The sequence below is a fragment of the Stenella coeruleoalba genome, assembly GCF_951394435.1.
Source record: "Stenella coeruleoalba genome assembly, chromosome: 3".
Classification (NCBI taxonomy): Eukaryota; Metazoa; Chordata; class Mammalia; order Artiodactyla; family Delphinidae; genus Stenella; species Stenella coeruleoalba.
Genome location: NC_137148.1, coordinates 53337238 through 53347413, shown reverse-complemented (window position 1 = coordinate 53347413; position 10176 = coordinate 53337238).

Sequence of the window (10176 nt, the reverse complement as noted above, 5' to 3'; positions counted from 1 at the left end):
GTACCTGACAATAAACAGTAAGCACTATGTACTAAATATTATTATTTTCTCAATGAAAAAGAAAGAACTTTTTTCTAAATTCCTTATGAAGACGGTAAATAGTTGGCACTCTAAGTTGTAATTTAAAAACATAAACAACTTCGAATCCCAATTTTTCAGATGAAAGTATAAAGAAAAAAGTGACAACACAACAAAAGGTACATCTATTCTGGAATGGTGAACCATGGTCAGGTTCTTTTCCTGGTAGAATTCTAGACTGGAAATAGGCCACCTCCTGCCAGGGAAGCATCTAATCCTCCAGGTATCCAGCTTCCCACTCCCTTCCCTACAGAGAAAACAAAGCCTGAGACCCCAGTGTCAGCAGGTGCTTTACAACCTGTCCTAGGTCTTGATTGTGGTGGTGGTTCTCTCATTCCCCATATGAGCACGAAATTCTGGCATCACAGCCGGCAGCCTCTCCAGATACTCCAAAACTGCATTGCCCCACCAAGGCTATACATTTTTTTTTCCTGAAAAAACAAACAAACAAACAAACACAGCTTGGGATAGCTCAATTTCAACCTTGATTATGACCTTATCAACTCATACAAAGCAAAGTTTTTTGTCATTTGTTTAGTTTCTAATTGTGACTTGAATAGTGACTGTGCGTGTGTTTAAAAGCTACAAGTCAGCCTCATTTTTCACAGCAGATAGACATGTAGTTAAATTTTGAAAAATCTGGTCATAAAAACTGCACGAGATTTGGTTACAGGAATTCTACGATACAGTGTAGTCACAAACTGAGTTCTTTGATAATATAAATGCTTGTATTTTATCAATCCTGCAATTTAAAATTTTTTTAATAAATTTATTTATTTTATTTTTGGCTGCGTTGGGTCTTCGTTGCTGCGCGCGGGCTCCCCCCCAGTTGCGGCGAGCGGGGGCCGCTCTTCGCCACAGTGCGCGGGTCTCCCATTGCAGTGGCCTCTCCCGCTGCGGAGCATGGGCTCCAGGGGTGCAGGCTTCATCAGCTGCGGCCCGCGGGCTCCAGAGCGCAGGCCCAGCAGTTGTGGCGCACGGGCCCAGCCGCTCCGTGGCATGTGGGATACCCCCGGACCAGGACTTGAACCCGTGTCCCCCGCACTGGCAGGCGGACTCCCAACCACAGTGCCACCAGGGAAGCCCCTTAAATTTTTATGCTTGGTTTGTTTAAAGCAAATTCAACTCTATTTAGAAAGTAGAAAGTTTTAGAATTTCTTCTTTCTTCTTTTTTTTTTGTTTGTTTATTAATAACAGACTACAACAGGAACAGACTGTGTTCCAAAGAGGAAGACTATGCTAGAATTGAAGCTACAATCTTATAATTTTCCCATACTTAGCCACTGCTGATAGCCACTGTCTCTCCACGTAGAGACTTTTTCTCTTCACTTGATGTTAATTTATGGAGAGTCTTATCACAATATATGTTTATTCACAATACAATGGATTTTTCTCTCTCTTGTTGAAAATCTCAAGATGCCCCAGTGCTTGGCTTCCTGTTGTCTTCCCCCAAAGACTCCACATATTTGCATCTCATATAAAAAAAAAAAAAAAAAAGGCCAAAACTGGATTGGTACCATCTCAGAGGTGAACTGCCTACTGGGTTGGTCAATGTCAGGGCTGTGGGCTATGACACACCCCAGGTGTTTAGGACTTCCCACTCCATGACTTACCTTCAACCAGGCACATCCCATCGACCAGGCTCCACTGACCACCGGGTCCCAGTCCCAAAAGTGAAGGTAGCTCAGAGCTAAGATCTCCAACCATCCCGGCTGCTGACCCGATAGGCACCTGGGCAACCCCACAAGGACTTGGAATAACTGGCACCCACAAAACAAAGTTCTAAGAGGAAAGAACAAATGCATGCTGCCTGGGCCCTCCAGAGACCAAGAAACACGATGATCCTACAGAAAACAAGTTTTGACAAGTAAGGGACAAAGGGGGGTGGGTAGGATGATGAACAGCCATTGCTAAAGGTGAGGTTCAAAAATAAAATATGAAAATCAGAAGGAAGAAATGTTAGAGAGAGACACACAATTGAAGCAAGAACCAAATGCTAACCAAACAGTGCGCCCTGACAAGAAAAAGATTTTCAGAAAGGAAATGCAATAGAAGTGAAATGGCAGATAGACAAGGAAAGAAACGCAGCCTATAACAAAGACGAGGAAAAGAAAGAAGAGGCCTTTTCCTGAGCACAGAGGCCAGGGAGATTATAAGATATGGACCAGCTCTCGAGCTATCTCCATCTGAACAGATATATTCCTACCACTGGGGTTGGTTTGGTTTGGTTTTTAAGTCAGAAGCAATAGTAACTTGGTAAACACTTATAGACACAATTCTTTCATGATTATTAAATTAAAAACTCTCAAATGTCAATTGCTCCGGACTAGCAAATCTTCCTTCCAAACCCCCAAACCTTCAATATGTTCCAACTACGCAGGAGCTAGAAGAGAAGTATTAGGAGTAGGTTTTATTACTGCCATTTACGGGCATCGGGACTTCAGGAGTTTACCTGGGGCCAATAGCACCTCTGTCAGGGGGAGGTAGAGGGAGAAGAGTTTGGTTCCAGCTGTGCAAAATTCTGTGGCTTATTGGAGGGACCTTCTCTGCTTTAAAACAGACAGAAGCTGGCGTGTGAAACTCAAGCCATCTCTAGAAATGTGTTTAGAAAACGTGTTCTGATGTTGCCACGTTATAAAGGCCCTGTGTGCAGAATCTTAACCTTTTTCTTCGAATTCCTCAGCTCTTCCCCAAACCCCTTCGTCCTCCACCCAGGGATGGTTTCAAGAACTCCTGTGACTTGAGACACCCTCCGTCACAGGAGGAAGCAGCAACACTAAGCACAGATTGGGTATGCAAACCCAGTGAACCACCTTAATTATCTTCTTCATATGCACAAATATTTCCTCTCATCCCTACTTAACAATCAGCAGTCGTGATGGGCTCTAATTACAATGATAAATTGGGCCTCGGACAGCCACCTCCTGCTCCATCATTAAAGGGGATATTTACCGGGGCCTTTGCAGCCAATCCATCTCCTCAGTACTGGAAAGACACCACAGCTCACAGTGGTCACCGGTTCCGAGCAGGGAAGCACTCAGTGGCCCCAGCAGCAGCTCATAGCCATGGATTCTGCACAATTAAGAAAACACATCTGCATGAAATGAGGAGTGGACCAGGGGCCTGGGGACCTTGGCATTTACTAAGTCCAGATGTCCTTGGCATTTACTAAGTCCAGATGTCTTTATCTTCTGGGCAGGAAGTCAGAGTCTGTCCAGATGGCATCTTGATTGCTTTCGGCTCAGCTGATTAAATTTCTAAGGCTGACATCTCTTCCAAATACCCTCTCCATTCTATGAAAATGTGGTTGTCAAATAGTGCCAGGAAGAGTCATCTGAAGATGGCAGAATGAGAGGGCCCAATTGAGAACCTGAGTGCCTGGGACATAGAGCCAGGCAAATTTCCTGCCACATGTCTGGGACTTTGGGATTCTTTCTGCTACAAGCAAGGGAATTTCTGGAGCGGCAATACTGAGGGGCAAGATTGTGGCTGGATCAGAGATCCAGTTAGGAGTCCTGGCTCCTCCACTTTCTGACCTGTGACCTTGTGCATATTCCTAAGCCACTCTGGCCTCAGTTTACTCACCTATAAATCTGGGATAACAAAAGGAATCACTTCAACAAGCTGTTCTGAAGATTTATGAGATCATGCACATCAAGTGCTTATAAGAGAACCAGGCACATGGTAAGGGTTCCCTGCATACATTTTATTAGTACATGTGGCCCTCTGTATCCACAGGTTCTGCATCGACAGATTCAACCAACCATGGATAGAAAATATTTGAGGAAAAAATTCTAGAAAGTTCCAAAAAGCAAAACTTGAATTTGTCACAAACTAGCAGTTATTTACACAGTATTGTATTAGGTATTATAAGTAATTTAGAGATGATTTAAAGTATAGGGGAGGATGTGTGTAGATTCTCTGCAAACACTATGCCATTTTATATGAGACTTGAGCATCTGTGGATGTTGGTATCCATTGGGGTCCTGGAATCAATACCCCACAGACACTTGGGATGACTGAAGTCTTGTTAATTTTTGTTCCTGGCTTTACTTTGCCTTCTGAAGAGGTGCTCCTTAAAAACACAAACCTGCATGAGGGCAAGGGACCAGCCTGGTCACTTGCACATGCTTTATACCAGAAATAATAAATAATTCTTTATAGTCCTTTATGGGTTACCTTTCTTTCACAAGCACTCTTGAGAGGTAAGCAAGGCAGACGGTATTTCTCTTTTACTGAAGTTGAGGCTCTAAGAGGGTAATGACTTGTCCAAAGTCACATCGGTAGCTGTGTCTGAAGATAGAAACCCATAACGGCTGTTGAACTCCTATCTGCTACAGATCCTACTCATACAAGGAAGTCAGTGTTGCAAATGGAGCAGAGGAATGAACATGCTCCCCTCCGACCACCACCATCCCACCCCCAACAAACACTTCTGGTCATGCCAACGGGACACGCGGAGCATCACCAGGATGAAGAAAGGAGGCCATGGTGATATTTACAGAAATTGCTGCCTACCTCTGCTACTTTAGAAACTCCTTTCCTCCTATGCTTCACTCTAAAGGGCTGTGGGAACTTAAACTAATACTATGCTCACAGGAAGAAGCCTGACAAGAGACAGGATGTGGAAAATGTTTCAGAAGGCCTAAAAGTCAATGGCTTAATAATAATGTGAATAATCTCAGCTCTTAGGACGTTAGACTCACGTTAATCGTTTACATTCTTAAAGGAAAAAAGATGGCAGGGTTGGATTAGGTTATTTTAAAGCTTATTTTTAGCTTTAAAATTTTTGATGTTAATGGACCACTATTAGGACCCCTTTATTTCAGAGTGGAGAGTTTACCTGAGAATCCCAATTCCCAGTCCTGTGCCCCCATATCTCACTGCCTGTTAATACCATTAACTTAAAGCTTGAGAGAAAAGCCCTAAGGATGCTTTTAAAATTTCTGCCTTTATAAAACACACCAGGTGAAAGAGAAGTTAGTAGATGGCACTTACCGTATGGTTAATTAGAAGTTAAAGCTGGGGCTTCCCTGGTGGCGCAGTGGTTGAGAGTCCGCCTGCCGATGCACGGGACATGGGTTCGTGCCCCGGTCCGGGAAGATCCCACATGCCGCGGAGCGGCTGGGCCCGTGAGCCATGGCCGCTGAGCCTGCGCGTGCGGAGCCTGTGCTCCGCAACGGGAGAGGCCACAACAGTGAAAGGCCCGCGTACCGCAAAAAAAAAAAAAAAAAAAAAAAAAAAAAAGGAAGTTAAAGCTGGACAAATATTCCATTTTTTAAAATAAACTTATTTATTTATTTTTGGCTATGTTGGGTCTTCGTTGCCGTGCGCGGGCTTTCTCTAGTTGAGGCGAGCGGGGGCTACTCTTCGTTGCGGTGCACGGGCTTCTCATTGCGGTGGCTTCTCTTGTTGCGGAGCACAGGCTCTAGGCGCACGTGCTCCAGTAGTTGTGGCACTCGGGCTCAGCAGTTGTGGCTCGCGAGCTCTAGAGCGCAGGCTCAGTAGTTGTGGTGTGCGGGCTTAGTTGCTCCATGGCATGTGGGATCTTCCCAGACCAGGGCTCAAGCCAGTGTCTCCTGCATTGGCAGGCGGATTCTTAACCACTGTGCCACCAGGGAAGCCCCAAATATTCTATTATGTTATGCATATTTCCAGAACCATTTATGTGTAACTGGATGACCACGGAATAGTGAAACCTAGTTTTGGGGAAATGTCCCAAATCAGAGAGATTTTAAATTGTTATAACATGGGCCCCAGGGAATGGATATTTCCAGTATCGATCATCTCTGGAAGAGGGTAAATCCTGGGGCAGGAAATGCAAGGAAGAACCCCCCCGTTTCCCTGGGTACAAAGCCAAGAAGGCTTGGACTCTGAGATGTGAAAAGGGCCGTAGTATTTTTGTGATGGAGAGGAGCTGGTGATGCCATGGGAAGACACTGTATCTGCTTTGATGGTGGTGGTGGCAGCAGTGCCATCAATCACAGGGCAGAGAAAGAGCCGGTTCTGGAGCAGCAGGATAAAGGCTGGCATCTTGAAGCCGTCAACACAACTCAGTTTGAACTCAAGCATGACATGAGAAGAACCATGTCCCCTCTCCAGGTGGCAGAGGCCCGTTAGCATCGCTTGCTCTGTCTAGCCTGGGGACCTCACAAGAGACATCAGCTGCAAGGCAGCAGTTACACAGCACAGTAAGCAGGCTTGAGGGCTCTGTTTACGTGTGCCCACAAGGTAGCACACCCTCAGATAGAAGTGGGGACAACTTCTGGCCTTTATGGCTCTGAACCTTGTGTCATAATAATTTGGTAAAATAAATAAACAAATATGGAGAAATATAACGATAAAGAGTAAAACTGACCGTAAAATGCATTTGAATATTCAAGTTAAAGTAGCATTTTAGATGCAAGTAGATTTAATCGTCTGGAGTCAGTGGGGAAAGCAGGCGTGACCCAAAAAGCAGAACAAAAACTAAATGTACAAGAAGAAAAAAAAAAAGGACAGTTTAATACCAACTGGTGCCCATAAGCTACAACAGATATTAAACATCTAGTTCTTTGCTAAAGTTGGATCACAAAAGCATATTTTGGTTTGCACACCCTTGGAAGAAAACAAACTAGCCGTTGGGTCATTGCTAAGAAAAGGCATAAAGAGCCAGACAAGGTATCCAAGGACCTCACATCGCTCCCCAGGCTATAATCACCTTGAAACACAGGAAAGTGAGTTCACAGGTCTCCCAGACATGAAATTGGGGGTTCTATGGAGTCACCCATGGGTGACAGCTGACACTAGGGATGAACTGCATGGAAATCTGGTGCAAAACAAGACAGAATACAGCAACAACAAAGAATGGTTTGGGGTTTGTATGTAAATATGTAATATAAGGGTACTTGAACTTTATAAAAACTTCTGGGGTCCACAGATCTGTCGTTTCCCCACTGACATGGGTACCAGTCTGTAGAAATAAATGAGTTACCGGTGCCTTTTCTCATCTTCTCCTTTCCCTCTCTGTATCTCTGCAAGACCTAGTCCTTGTAACAGGTAACAGCAGTCCATCCCTAAATGGCACTGTGAATGAATTAAGATTGCAGCAGTCATGATATGATGCCCATAGCTCCAGCCAAACCTCTCTATTTTTTATATTTGTAGAAGGGGTAAGACCACCTCCATTAGTAAAGAAAGAGCGATTGTCAACAAAGAGCCAATGTAACTCTGTTTTATTGGCTCAAGCCAATGACTGTTAGATAAGTAAAATGGAAATCATTGTTTTGAAATAGAATAATGGGATTTTTAATTTTTTTTAGTTTTTTATTTTTTTGTGGTACGCAGGCCTCTCACTGTTGTGGCCTCTCCCGTTGCGGAGCACAGGTTCCGGACGCGCAGGCTCAGCGGCCATGGCTCACGGGCCCAGCCGCTCCGCGGCATGTGGGATCTTCCCGGACCGGGGCACGAACCCGTGTCCCCTGCATCGGCAGGCGGACTCTCAACCACTGCGCCACCAGGGAAGCCCCAATAATGGGATTTTTAGATGAAGTGCCTTATAAATAGTTCAACTCCATCATTTTGCAGATGAGGAAATTTCACAGCCACACACAACTAGTTAATGGCAAAGCTAGGAACAGAATTCAACTCAGTCAGTGCCTTTCTTGGGAGATTTGGAAAATATTCAGATAAAGAGACTGTTTGGGACTATAATGCATGAACTTGTGACACAGCTGAAGGAACTAGAGATTTTTAACCTAGAAAGGGGATAGTTCAGGTACATAATAACCATTTTCAAATACCTTAAGGACTGTCAAGTAGTAAAAGGTCTTGAACTTGTCCTGCTGGCCTGAGGAAACAAGGACAATTGTGGGGAAGTTAGAGAAGACTTTAGCAGTTCACCATAATATAAAACCTTTTAAATGGTCAAAATTTGCCAAAATAATTCATTGGGAGATAGTAAGCTTTCTGTCACCTGAGGCAGTTCAGGAAAGACTGGAAGATAATGTAGTGTGTATGTTTTGTCCATGGAAATGGGTGGGGTAAGAGGTGTGGAGGAGAAAATTCAGGCATGAAAATCATTGGGATGGGGTGACCTTTAAGAGTATGTGATTCTTAACAACCTGGAATCAAATAAGGGTTTCATTCTTGCCTCCAAACTCAACAACGTATCTTCGCATCTGTTTGCAATAGTTTAAATTTTAATCTATTTCATATTTCAGGGTACTATGCCCTGAATATTTGATTTGAATGCTGTGGCAGAAGGTCACTCATATTCATTTATTTTCGTTTACTCTTATACACTTGCAGTGAGTCTTTTGAATCCATTATGCAAACATATGCAAATCATATGCAGATAGTGTATCCTCAGAAAAATGACAAAATCTTATGGCCTTAACTGAGCCATCAAACCTGTGTTTAAGAGGGAAAGTAATATGCCTTTTGAATGTCTCTGGGGCAGGAGACAATTTCCTGAGAGTGATATTTACATGACGTTGGAATTGGTTACTCAGAGGAGTCTTTGCCTCACATTCTTCACATTTATGTAGGACTTTGAGGTTAAGAAAGTATTTTCACGTAAATGATCCCATTGGATCCTCATAATTACCCTGCAATGTTGGCAAAACAGAAATTGGAATTCTTGTTTTATTATTCAGGTGGGAAATAGACTCAGAAAAGTCAAATGACTTGCCCAGGTTTGCTCTGTTGGTAAATGATGGGTCTGAGGCTTCAAAGTAGATCTCTTTTCAGTCCAAGAACTCTTCCATGACACTGTGATGCGTGTCTTCTTCAAAGCAAGGTGGTTGCCATCAGTCTGGGTTTGCTTGGACGGCGTTTCGCCAAAAGCATCTTTGAAGGTGTTTTGTTGATGAGGATGGCATTTTAAGGGTGACCAGAAAAGTCTAATTATTTGTAGTAGCCCTAGCACAGTGCCAACTACGTAGTTTCTCTAACCACCCCCTGCTTTTTCGCATCTGCTTTGAAATCCCCAGATGAAGAACTTTCTTCACACCGTACACTCTTCAGCTTTTTCAGGAGGCAAAATCCTTTCTTAAACTATCAGGAGTAATAGCACAGTCTCTGCAGTGAGACTGTCTGGATCTGAAGCCCTAGTCTACCACCTTCTACTTGTGTGGTCTCGGAGAGGTCATTTATTCCTCTAAGCATCAGTTTCTACATCTATAAAATGGGGGAAATAATAGCACCTCTTTGATAGAGTATATGATAAGGAGATATCTATAAAACAAAAGAAAACCTACTTAGACACGTAATATGTGCTCAATAAATGGTAGCTACTCTAATTATCATATTAGTAGTTGTAACACAGTAGTGGTAGTAGTATTATTCTCTCAAGGTATTGTGAACTCTGATGCTACGAATTGGCTCTTGGAAATGGAATGGGAGGACAGTAACACCAAATATCTCCTATATGTCAAAGGACTGGAGAACAGACAGTGTCTGAGGTAGCCAAATTCAGCCCAGTGAGGAATACATGAACTTTAACTTTCTTTAGTCACTACCATATCTTGCATCATAATGAGGGTAGTTGCAATCCTGTTTTGAAGGTATTTCTAAGAAAAAATAGAGCCAAGGCTGGCACCCTTAACTCTTCTCTCTCTTAGTCAGACTGCTCTGTATATGGAAGTGGCCTCTACTTCCCTGGGTCACCTTGGGAGGGAACAAGAGGGGATTCCACTCCAGCCGCTTTAGCAGGCCTGAATCACGGGGTCAAGGGATGGATTTGTCCTCCTCCTGTACCAAGACTAGAAGTGGGTACTGTGAAGGTGGCCAAGGCAGCAGCTCCACTCCCTTTCTGGGATGACCCTGCTCCCTCTTGCCCTAGTTCCCAGCTCCAGCAGGTGCCACTGCAGGGTACTTTCCCTCTGCCCCCCACAGAGTGCTCTGCCCTTCCAGCGTGCCCCAGCACCTCTCCTGGTCACTCACCTAGGCCAGCTAACAAGGTGGCCTCCTCCGTGAGGACAGACTTCTGCTCCCACAACCTCTCCGATGGAAAGGGACCAGAAGCTGTTGGAGCTGGCCAAACCGTTGAAGCTCGCCTAGGGTCACTAGGAACCATGACCCCGAGAGTCCACGTGACCAGCGAAAAGGAACTGTGCA